Raw genomic sequence first — 13578 nt, forward strand, 5'->3', positions numbered from 1 at the left:
CTTAACTTATAAAGAGTGACTTTAAGTCCAAAATAACAGGGCCTTAGTGATTTATTCATTGGTTTACTGCTTCTTGTGATTGGTTCATGGTACGCAGTAGCGGGGAAGTCAAGCCAAGTCGGGTGAAACCCCGGCTCTCCAAGCCAAATCAAGAAAGGAGATGAGCCAAGGCCTAAGACCATCTTTATCAATGGTCATTTTGCCCTAGGTCCGTTAGCTTGTGTAAGAATGTGAGGAATGTGTTAATTGTTGGATGTTTGAAGTAGAAGGTTGAGGATGTGAAAGAAAGATTAATATATATGTAAGACTTGTTGTTGGAGTGATAACATGTTGAATGTTTATAAGGTGGCATTTAATAGCATGATATAATGATCTTGTAGATCGTACGAAAGGATGCGTAGCATTATATGCTTAGTTATGATATAATATGTGGTTATATAACGTTTTTAGCATGTTAGCATATGATATAGCATGCGGGTAGCGTTTCTGAGTTAGCATGACTCGATCGAGTGGGACTGACTCGATCGGGTGGGTTTTTGACGATTTGGAGTCCAGAATCGTGTTTTTGGGCACTCGATCGAGTAACTAGGGGTACTCGATCGAGTAGGGGGTCACTCGATCGAGTAGCCTAGCTACTCGATCGAGTATGTTAGAGATCAGAAGGTCTGTTTGGGGTCTGATGTTTGGGTACTCGATCGAGTATGTTGGGCACTCGATCGAGTAGCCCGTTACTCGATCGAGTGTGTTTGGGAACTCGGTTCTGGGCAGCATGTTTTCGTGTTTTGAGGTTTAGTACGTGTGTTTATGTCTACCCTTTCTTATATATAGATTCAAGATTCCGCCCAAGAAGACTGCTTTGTATGCGAGAGCTGAGCTTATGAACATAGATGACATCGTTAAGATGTTGGAGCATCAGGATGCTCTCACTGAGGCTTTAAAGACTGTGGGGAAAGATAAGGATAAGGATAAGGAGAAGGAGGTTGATCATTCTAAAATCAGCCTTTATATAGCGAGGTTTAACCCGAAAGAGTATAAGGGAGTTGGGGAGCCTAACCTTCTCGATAGTTGGCTTAGAGAGATGGAGAACATACTGGATTTGGTTCACTGTCCTGATGAGATGAGAGTGGAACAGGCTGCGTTCTATCCGAGGGAGGCAAACTTGGCAAGTGGTGGGATACAGTGAAAGTGAGTGCTAAGGAGATATATACAAACCAAGGCTTACCTGCTATACCTTGGGAGGAGTTTCGTAGGGCTGTGAGAAGGGAGTTTGTACCGGAGCATGTGAGAAGTAAGTTGAGAGAAGAGTTTGACAGTTTTAAGATGACCGTTGAGATGTCTGTGGCCGAATACTACAGGCAGTTCAATGATAAGTCTAGGTATGCTGAGGATATGGGTTTGAGTGAGGAGAATTTGGCACTGAGGTTTGAGAGAGGGTTGACCCCAAAGATTATGGATAAGTTACCCGTGGGAGTCCTTACTGATGTTAAGGAAGCCTATGAGAGGGCTGGGAGAGCTGAGAGGTTGGTGGAGATGGCTCAAGAGAGGTCAGGTGGTGAGAAGAGGAAGTCTGAGAGCGAGGGTGGTGGCCAAACTAATCACAAGAAAGGCAACCACAATCAGTCTAAGGGGTTTTCTTCTGGGTCAGGGTTAAGTGCTGGGGCTTCCTTTGGGCGTGGCCGTGGAAGTGTTAGTGGTAGTTGGGGAGTGACCTGCTATAGCTGTGGTGGTGTAGGCCACAAGAGACATGAGTGCACAAGTGCACCGGATCTTTCCGAGACTCGCACGAGCTACGCGAGCAACAGACCTACTGGTCATGGCCAAACCGGGAAGTCGAGTTACAGTGGAGGCAACCGCAACGGCGGTAATTCTTATCAAAAACCACCGACGAACAACAACAACAATCAAGGGTCGGGTGCTAAGCCGACCACCTCGGCCAAGATCTTGTCCGGGAGGTGGACGAGAAGACCGATGGAAAGTTATTCATGATGGAGAAGAAAGCAGCTGAGGAGGATGCTCACGTTATCACCGGTACTTTTCTTGTTAATGGCGTTCATACCTTTGTTTTGTTTGATTCGGGGGCTTCTCAGTCGTTTGTATCTTCGAGTCATGTTAAGCGGTTGGGTTTGAGGGTATATGAGTCTGTTAGTGAGCAAGTTTTTATACCTTCGGGTGAGTCTGTATCATGTGGGAGATTGTTTAGAGATGTATCTATGATAGTTGGGCAAGTTGATCTACCTGTAGACTTGCTAGATTTTCCTTTTGACGGTTTTGAGATGATAGTCGGGATGGATTGGTTAGGAAAGTATAAAGCTAAAATAGACTGTCATCAAAAGAAAGTGTCTTTAAGAGGTCCTAAGGGCGTTAGTGTGTCTTATCGTGGGTTTCTAGTCAAACCAAAAGTTAAGTTGATTGCATCTGTTACTTTGAAGTCATATCTGAGGAAGGGATGTCCTTTGATCTTGTGCCATGTGAGAGATGACCGGATAGAGAGTCCGGCAGTGGATGAGATACCAGTGGTGGGAGAGTTTGCCGATGTTTTTCCAGAGGAGATTCTGGGGTTGCTGCCGGGAAGAGAGATAGATTTCACCGTAGAGCTGAAACCAGGGACGGGGCCAATCTCTAAGGCACCGTACCGCATGGGTCCTAAGGAGATGGAGGAGCTTAGAAAGCAGTTGGATGATCTGATAGAGAAGGGATACATTAGACCTAGTGTATCGCCGTGGGGAGCACCAGTTCTTTTCGTGAAGAAGAAAGATGGGAGCTTGAGGTTATGCATAGATTACAGGGAGCTGTACCGAGTGACGGTGAAGAACAAGTATCCTTTGCCAAGGATAGATGACCTGTTTGATCAGTTGAGTGGTGCATCAGTCTTTTCTAAGATTGATTTGAGGTCGGGGTACCATCAGGTGAAGATTAGAGAGGTGGACATACCAAAGACGGCTTTCACGTCAAGGTATGGTCATTATGAGTATGTGGTGATGCCGTTTGGGTTGTCTAATGCACCGGCAGTGTTTATGGATTTGATGAATAGGATCTTTAGACCGTTTTTGGATAAGTTTGTAGTAGTGTTTATCGACGATATCTTAGTCTATTCTAAGACTAAGAAGGAGCATGAGGAGCATCTAAGGATCGTGTTGCAAACTTTGAGGGACCATGAGTTGTATGCTAAGCTATCCAAGTGTGAGTTCTGGTTAGAGAGAGTTGCTTTTCTGGGGCATGTGATCTCTAAAGATGGGGTAGCTGTGGATCCGTTGAAGATCGAGGCAGTGACAAAGTGGGAAGCACCGAAGAATGTTGCTGAGGTTAGGAGTTTCTTGGGTTTAGCTGGATACTACAGACGGTTCGTGAAAGATTTCTCCAAGATAGCTAGACCTATGACCGCGTTGATGAGGAAAGAGAACAGGTTTCGTTGGGATGAGAGTTGTGAGACGGCGTTCCAAACATTAAAGGAGCGTTTGACCACAGCTCCTGTCTTAGCATTGCCTGAAGGGATCGAGAACTTTGAGGTTTATACAGATGCCTCAAAGAATGGGTTGGGATGTGTGTTGATGCAGAACGGTAAAGTGATTGCCTATGCTTCTAGGCAATTGAAGCCTTATGAGGAGAACTACCCTACTTATGATCTGGAGTTGGGTGCGGTGGTGTTTGCTCTCAAGATTTGGAGACATTACCTTTATGGAGCAATCTTTAAGGTATTTTCTGATCACAAGAGTCTCAAGTACATTTTCACTCAAAAGGAGTTGAACATGAGATAGAGGAGGTGGATGGAGTTGATTGGCGATTATGACATGGAAATCATCTACCATGAAGGGAAAGCCAATGTTGTAGCTAATGCTTTGAGTAGGAAGAGTGTACATTCTCTGTGTACAGCTCTATCTTTGATGAGGCTGAGAGATGAGGTAGCGAGGTTTGGGATACATATGATGCAGAAAGGGGACGCCATGGGTGATATGACAGTACATCTTGAGTTTTATGATGACATTAGAGGTAAACAGGTGTTGGATCCTAAGATAGTGGAGTGGAGAGCTGGAGTAGAGAAAGGGACAGTGTCCCGATTTTCTATTCATACAGATGGTAGTTTGAGGTTCGACGGTAGGTGGTGTGTCCCTAATGATGAAGAGTTGAAAAAGACTATCATGACAGAGGCGCATTGTACACCATACTCAGTACATCCGGGTGGTGACAAACTGTACAAGGATTTGAAGAAAACGTTTTGGTGGCTTGGGATGAAGAAAGAGACAGCTGAGTTTGTGTCCCGTTGTTTGACATGCCAGAGAGTTAAAGGGGAACAGCGAAGACCACAAGGAAAGATTCAGTCTTTAGAGGTACCTGGGTGGAAGTGGGAATCCATTTCCATGGATTTCATTGTGGGTTTACCAAAGAGTCAACAAGGTAACAACATGATTTGGGTAATAGTGGATCGACTGACCAAGTCAGCTCACTTTGTTCCAATGAAAGATACATGGACTAAGGCACAATTGGCTATGGCCTATCGAAAGAACGTGCTTAAGTTACATGGAGTCCCTAAGGACATAGTGTCTGATAGAGATGCGAGGTTTATATCGAGGTTTTGGAAGGAGTTACAGGAATCGTTGGGAACAACTTTGAAGATGAGTACAGCATTTCATCCTGCGACAGACGGACAGACTGAGAGAACAATCAAGACTCTAGAGGATATGTTGCGAGCTTGTGTGATGGACTTTGGTGGTAGCTGGGAACAGAGGTTGGACTTGATAGAATTTTCTTATAATAAGAGCTATCACACTAGTATTGGTATGGCACCGTTTGAGGCTTTATATGGGAGGAGATGTAGGAGTCCAATCTGTTGGGACGATAGTGCTGAGGCAGTGGTTTTAGGACCAGAGATGGTGCATGAGATGGTGGAACAGATTAAGATGATCAGGGAACGGATGAGGGCAGCTCAGGATAGGCAAAAGAGTTATGCAGATCTACATCGCAGGGACATAGAGTTTCAAGTGGGGGACAAGGTTCTTTTGAAAGTGTCTCCTATGCGTGGGGTTATGAGATTTGGGAAGAAAGGCAAGTTAAGTCAGAATTTTTTAGGGCCTTATGAGATCTTAGAGCGAGTTGGGGAAGTTGCATATCGTCTGGCTTTACCAGCTGCATTAGAGAGAGTGCATAATGTGTTTCATGTATCGCAGCTGCGGAAGTATGTGAGTGATCCGTCACATGTGTTAGAGGCCGAGAATTTAGAGCTAGATGAGTCCTTATCATATCTTGAGGTGCCTAAGCAGATTCTAGACCGAAAGGTTAGAAAGACTAGGAGTGGTGAGACAGTTCTGCTCAAGATCCTTTGGTCTAACCACGAGACCGAGGAAGCTATATGGGAGCCAGAGGAGGCTATGAAAGAGCGATACCCTTTCCTTTTTGATCAGGTATGTATGGTTACGGGGACGTAACCTTGTTTCTTTTAGGGGGGTAGGAGATGATCGCGAACAGTTTTTAAGAGTTTCATACCCTTTTTGCATGTTGTGTCGGGATGAGTTGGGTTAGTAGCACGTTTTATGTTGAATTTTGTTTTGGTTGTTGAGTCGGGAATGTATGGGAGTACCTTCGTTTAGTAGTGGTTTGAACTTCGGGGACGAAGTTCCTTTTAAGGAGGGAAGACTGTAATACTCCGTATTTATAAGTCTTGGGGTACTCTATCGAGTAGGCCTTACTCTGTCGAGTAAGGGTAAGTTGCGTTTTAGAAAAGTTTCTGACCTGTTGGGTACTCGATCGAGTAACTAGGGTACTCGATCGAGTAAGGGGGTACTCGATCGAGTACCTAGGGTACTCGATCGAGTGTCCGGTTTTACGGGGAGTTTTCTCGGGTTTTGTTAATTATGCGATTAAGGTATATAAGCTTTGCCGTCATTATTCTAAATCACTTTTGCAAAACCTAAATTACTGTTTAAGAGAGAAAGCAAGCAAGTTCTTCATCCTAATCGCATTATTAGCAATACCCGGAGTTTGGAAGGTCAGTTCTTAGCGTTCGTTATACCGTTGAGTTCCATGCGTCGAGGGTAAGATCTATGTACCCTTTTTGTTGTATTTCCTTTATTTTGGTTAAACCCTAATTAAGGGATTTGGGGGTTTTTGTATAGTATATGATTCGGTAGCATTTATATGTCATATGATAGGAGGAGGTTTCATAGAGGTAGCTTTTTGATTCAGCAGTAGAGACCGTCTGATTGTGTGCTTACCAGGTAGGACTTCCTACTCAGTATTAGTCCCATAATGGGATATTGGTTGATGTGTTGTGTTTGGTTGTTTGATATAGTAATTGTATTGTGATTGTGGTCGTGATCGTTGTCTATGGTTCGCGAGGCGTGGCCTCGGCTGAGTGGGGTCACTTGCGGGAGTGGCTTCACGCCCTAGTTTCGCCTTCTGTGGAACCCGCCAAAGAAGGGATGTGCACATTAATGGACAGGGTTATCGCTCACTATGTGGAGCGGGGATTTGGTGGGTACGGCTGCGGTCCCCACGGCGGGCTGGTCCAAAGGACGATCGGTGATTGAGATGATTGGATTTGGCGTGATTGTGTGTGTGTGACAGTAAGGCTGTCTGTTTATCTTATTGTTAATATATATTGAATTGTGTGATTAGTACTGACCCCGGTGTTGTTTTGTAAACCTGCGGTGATCCATTCGGGGATGGTGAGCAGATATTGAGCAGGTATTGAGATGAGTACTGGGATAGCTGGGATTGCCACGACATGATGATATGAGTCTTCCGCTGTAGCTTATTAGTTATTTATATTTCAGTTAGAACAGTCAGTTGAGGACATGTATTACACATTTGGTTTGGTTTTGAGAATTGTAACTCTTCGCTAAGTATTTATATTTAAATGTTGTTTCCTCATTGTTTATTTGATTATCATTGCCTCGGGTAACCGAGATGGTAATGTCTTCATACCTGAGTGGTCCTGGTAAGGCACTTGGAGTATGGGGGTGTTACAATCAATAAAAATATTATCATTATACTCAGAACCTACATTTATGTCCGACTACAAAATTTTGCCAATTATCAATAACCAACCATAACCTACTTTATCTTACATTTTTTTTAATATATCATTCTAAAGATGTAAAAAATAAATGTAAAACTAATATAAATTGAAATAGCAAATCAAAAATCTCCATGTGGCATTGGTAAGACTTTGGTCAATGAGGGCATGCTATGTGGCTGTCATGGACTCATGGGAGAAGGCAAGAATGTGGTCATTGTGTTTCTCTGACTACCGAAAAATGCAAACGGTCATAGCTTTTTTTTCTTTTTCCTTTATTTCTTAGCTTTTAATATGTATGAGCGGTTACCATATTGATTGATAAAGATAGTCTAAGGGAACCACAAGCCGTCAAAGATAGAAGAAAGGAAGACAAAACCCAAGGTTCACAATCAGACCCGCACCGCAGGCTCCTGTGTCTCCACCGGAGCCTGCGGTCACTATAGCTGCCACGTCTTCTTAATTCCGTCTTATGTTTTGATTGGAAGCCCATCTCTCGTGTTTACCCTAGGGAGGAGTGCAACACTATATAAGCCTCAAACTTCTCATTATTGGCCTTTAATCTTGTGGTAATTAAAAACTTAATCTTTTCATTTTCATGTTAATCTTTCTCAATTTCTTGGGTTTTAATCAAACTATGGTAGGCTAAATCTTTACTACTTGGTGTAATTCATCCAAGGTGCTACCTTTTATCTATGTAATGAATCTCTAATCTCTTATGTATTTACTTATTGTTTTCCTCTTGTGTTTAATGATTATGTTGAATGGATTGTTGAGAGAATTGATCATCCTTCCATCTATTTCATTTGACTGGTGCAAATTCTACAAAGTTGGTCTAACTCTTGTAGTATTGTTTGAAGCAACTTATGATCTTGTGATATTTGGTCTAAAGATCAGACCTTTGTAAGTGAGGAATACATGTATTTCAAAACTTATATGGTTTCATCTTGTTTGTGAACAGATTTACTCACTTGGTTATGCTCTTAATACCCTTTTTTACACATCATGCATTCGTTAATATGTGATGTTGTCTTTTAAGGTGGGTTGTCATACATGGTTTCATTGTGACTACCAATTTCTTGTGGGTGAATTAGTGGATAAGTGATTGGAAAAGGAGAATAGAGTCCCACTTGAGAAAGGGTGGTTACCAAAGGTTTGTTACACCCAATTCCCTTCACATATTGTTTTCTTGCACTCAAATTGTTTGTTGAATTGCCTGTTTTGGTATTTTTCTACCGAATTATGTTAAGTAAGGTCAATGCGGTCTTATTCGTTATGCGCTGATTGTATTGCCTATGTAATGCTAATTATGGAAATATGAGATGTAAGTAAAGGTTGACACAAGAGATTTGGTGACGCGGAAAACCCAATGTGGGAACCGACCGCAGGAAGGGACGGTACCCTTCCAATGATTGCACTAGCTTTTAATATGAGAATGAATACAAAGGAGATGGCGTGATAATGTAGCTAGCACAATGTATTGTTTTTGTATGGTGGTCCTTCAATAAATCTTTCTTCCTCGTCTTCTTGGCTATTTATAGAGTAGAAACCCTAGCCGCGTCCTACTCCTTGTATAGCAAGTAATCTCGGTCCTACCATGCTTCTTTCCATAAACGATGCCTTACGTTCTATTCTCCCTGATCTCCCTAGAATCTCCCTGAAATCTCCCTGATGATCTACCGCACGCAGGCCTTCCTTGGCCGCTAGTTTCCTTGGCCCAATTCACCAAATCAGCTTTAATGGACCTAATCCTATGTTGGCTCAATATTCAGAAATTGACCCAAACAGTTTGCCCCTAATTCCTTGTGAGACACGTCTCGAGGCGTCGAGTAAGGAATTACTAATTTTAAATCCTGGACCGTCCTTTGCACAACTTCCCAAACACTCATCATTGTTTCTATTCTTTCTCCTCGTTTCCCGAACTCCACCTTCCCCTCTTCCTTTATAACCCCAACCACTTCACCTACTCCTCTCATTTACTTTAGAATTTAAAACCCTTATTCTCTTTCTTAAACCCTTCCTCTTCTCTTTGCTTTCTCGCCGGATTTCCGCCATTCCCACCGTAGTTTTGCATCACCAGGTACCTTCTTCTTTCTTTAATTTTTCTTTCTTCAATTATGGGTAAAACTCGCTACTCCGCCTCAACCTCTACTCCGGCTGACCTAAACCCCGATCCTACCTTTCTATCCCGCAATCGTTTTGTTCACCCTCATGACTGCAACTCTTCCCTGACCACCGCCGACATCCCTATAATCAAAGAAATGATGGGGCTCGACGACGGGATTGATATAGCCATCCCTAAGCCCGGCCATAAGGCGGATGCCATATGTGCGGGATGGGTTTTCTTTTATCTTTACCCCTTTAGATACGGTCTTCGATTCCCCTTCCCCAAACTAATGCAAGACTTCCTTCGAACCAACAACTTTGCCATGGCCCAAATTTTTGCCAATATTTGGAGGGTTCTCCTCTATTCTTTGTCTGCTAGCTAGAATACGAGCAGTACCATCTGCCTTGGTGAGCTGGCTCACATGTACGGGATCCGATATTTGTGGAGGGGCTAGTTCTCGTTGCGCGGCCACGACGAAACTTCTTTTAGGCATGTGTCGAAGTCAAGGGACGAAAAATGGTTCGAGGAGTTATTCTACATAAGGAAGGCCTCCATTCAGCCACCTGCCGATTATATTTTTGAAGACTGGGCCATAACCTCGAGTAAGTAGCTCTCCTGGCGCCTGTTTTCATCTTTTCAATGCTTACCGGCTTACTTTTTATTTCTGTGCAGGCCCCCGCAACCTGACTCGTCTGGGTGACCCGACATCTGCCCGTAACATGCTATTTTGCATCTCCCTCTCTAACAGGAAGTTACCTGATCAGCTACCTGGCTTCTCGCCTGCATCTTCTTGCACTCCCCATGTAACACCCCCATACTCCAAGTGCCTTACCAGGACCACTCAGGTATAAGGATGCCACCATCTCGGTTACCCGAGGCATGATAATCATAAGACAATAACGAAACAACTTTAAATGATATAACTTTAGTGAAAAGTACAACCAAGGCCAAATCCCAAAATACGGGTACAAGTTCTCAACCCAACTGTCTAAACAACTAAATGCAAAGTTTATAAAACTACTAAGCTACAGCAGAAGACTTCTATCGTCAGACAGTGGCACATCCCAAAGAATCCCATGTGACTCAACTCAAACTCGCTCAATTCTTGCTCACCATCCCCGAATGGATCACCGCAGTTTTACAAAACAACAACCGGGTCGATACTAATCACACAACTTATATATATCAACAATACGATAAACAGACAGCTTAACCGTCACACACACACACAATCACACCAGTCCCATCAATCTCAATCACCGACTGTCCACTGGACCAGCCCTGCCAGTGGGGGACCGCAACCGTACCCACCAAATCCCCGCTCCTCATAATGAGCGATCACCCTGTCTATTAATGTGCACATCCCTTCTGTGGCGGGTTCCACAGAAGGCGAAACTAGGGCGTGAAGCCACTCCCGCAAGTGACCCCACTCAGCCGAGGACACGCCTCGAGAACCATAGACAACAATCACAATCACAATCACAACCGTCACAATACAATTACTATATCAAACAATCAATCTCAACACATCATCAATCATCCCATTATGGGACTAATACTGAGTAGGAAATCCTACCTGGAAAGCACAACAATCAGACGGTCTCTACAGCTGTATCAAAAAGCCTCCTCTACAAATCCTCCTCCTATCATACATACACATAATCACTACCAATCATTATCTACAACAAAACCCCCAATTCCCCATATTAGGGTTTAAAAAACTTAAAGGAAATACTATAAAAACGGTACATAGATCTTACCCTCGACGCAAGGATCTCAACGGTATAAAGAAAGGTGAAATCCGACCTTCCAAACTCCGGGATTTGCTAACAATGCGATTTAGATGGTGAACGTACTTGCTTTCTCTCTTTGACAGTAAATTAGGTTTTGCAAAAGTGTTTAGCATAATGACGAAAAAGGTTATATATCTTAATCGCATAATTAACAAAACCCGAGAAAAACTCCCCGTAAACCGGCTACTCGATCGAGTAGCTAAGGTACTCGATCGAGTGCCCCCTTACTCGATCGAGTATCCTAGTTACTCGATCGAGTACCCAACAGGTCAGAAACTATTTTAAAACGCAACTCACCCTTACTCGACAGAGTAAGGCCTACTCGATAGAGTACCCAGAAACTCATAAATACGGAGTATTACAGTCTTCCCTCCTTAAAAAGAACTTCGTTCCCGAAGTTCAACCCATACATGAAACAACCATGCTAACTCGACCAAGACACCACAACATAACTAAGAACTCAAGAACTCGACCAAACATAAAACATGAACTCTTAACACCCACTCCACCAACTATGTTTACTTCTTTAACACGACTCACGATATCGTATCCACCACATATATATCTCTCACGACACCAACTCCATACATAACCATCTACCATCCTCTAACGCTGCTAGCTCTATAGTATCATCCACTATCAAATCCAAAATCAAGACACTAATAGATATCAAACGGAATGTTACATTCTACCACCCTTAAAAGGAACTTCGTCCTCGAAGTTTACTAACACTCATAAACATCATCATCCAACTGTCAACACTGGTGAAGTATTCTCACACTCCTAAACATCGAACTACTACAAGCACGGTCATGACCTTTAACAAAATTAACCACAACACGAATCAACCTTTTATTCGACATCAAGACTCAAACTTCCAAATATATTACCATATGCACACCCATCAAAATCTCTTTTATCGCATCCTACTCCTCTTAAGATAAATGTTACGTCCGCGTAACTCGCTAGTACTAAATCCTAGATATATCTTTTCATTATCCTCATCACCACCGCATGTCAAAGATAACCACCTATAATCTAAACACTCTCCATGGACATATCCAAGGCTCTCTTACTTAAACATTCCTCATACCTCAGCTCGTTCGGCACACCACCTAACCTATACCATAAAACTCGTAGCAAAACACCATACTAATTCCCCATTATTACTGCAAAACAACATACCTCTCTATGTAAAGCACCTATCTCCCAAAAGCATAACTCACGATCCACACTCGTTACTTACACTCACACTAGATCCTCAAGTTCTTTCCTTCATTACCGCAAAACTCATAAACAACTTAACATGACACTAATACCCAACACCCTACACTCACTGTCCCAAAAACTGATTATGAACCACGTGCAGCTTCTAGATTAGTATAACACATGTTCCACTAATCACTTACCATGACTATGTCTAACGCCTCATCTTAAGACAAGGTCCAAAAGTACCGTAACAACTTATGACAACTGTGTCCCATCAACAGAATGTCACTATAACATGCCAACAACGAAAACATATACAACTCTCTTTCATATCATACTCTGCCCTCATTCCAAAACTTAACTGGTAAGAAACATCGATAACAAAACAACTCGTCTATCTCGTACAAAACTGAAACTCACAGGAAGCAACATCAAACAAAACAACAATCTATGTATGACTGGTATGTACTTTCGAAACTCGAATCATAATCATCCCGCCTACTCCACCACAACCGGTGACGGCATCACAACACCGCCACCAACAGCCACACCGTAGTGCGAAAATGCCTGCATCACAACACTAAACATCGTGCCCGGATTACCACCCGAGGCACCACAACCACATCGATAGTCATCACAACTGCATACAACTCCCATAAATACTGACTCAGAATAACTTCTCAGACAAGAAAAACTTACTCAATTCCACTTTACTAAATCATAACACAACATATTTTATGAATTAAACAGATAATAACCTCGTGAATATCATCCCCTTACCATATCACAGATTGACATGTATCATGAATACATACAAGTATAGCCAGCCATGCCAGATCACTCAAATTATTACCTTTTTGAATATCATTCAATTAGATTAGCGTACTCAACATGCATTACAGAACATTCAAATAACAACTTTATGATAATAACGCCATACCACGTCTTGTGAGGTCAAAACCTCACACAAACAATTATATATCACAGACCCGTAATCACATCCAACCAGTCAATCCTGATCACGTAAGTTACCACTCAACAAAGGTTACCTGTCGCCCGAGCTTAATTCGCATGCCCCTTATCACCTTCTTCCATTCGCATAACCAGCACCTTCTGCCATACATAACTACACAGCTAACACTCACTATGAGAAACCGCCTCCTAAGATTATATCTTATACTTCCTCACAACCATACTTATCAATTCAATCTCTACCAAAATCAGCCTCTTTAGAATTGCCATCTTTCCTATTTATCATTAACCTTAACCACTAGCGACAACACCTCCACACAACTACCGTTCGTACATCAAACTTCTTACACTCATCTCTAAACATCACCGTTTCTTCCCTATCTTTGGTTATCATTCCCAATAACGAGCATCAAATCCATCAACAAAATTACCTCAACATTCTTCCCAATACTATCCTTAATTGTATCATCATCTAACTTTCCACCAAA

The sequence above is a fragment of the Silene latifolia genome, chromosome 10 (genome assembly GCF_048544455.1).
Source record: "Silene latifolia isolate original U9 population chromosome 10, ASM4854445v1, whole genome shotgun sequence".
NCBI classification, from domain to species: domain Eukaryota; kingdom Viridiplantae; phylum Streptophyta; class Magnoliopsida; order Caryophyllales; family Caryophyllaceae; genus Silene; species Silene latifolia.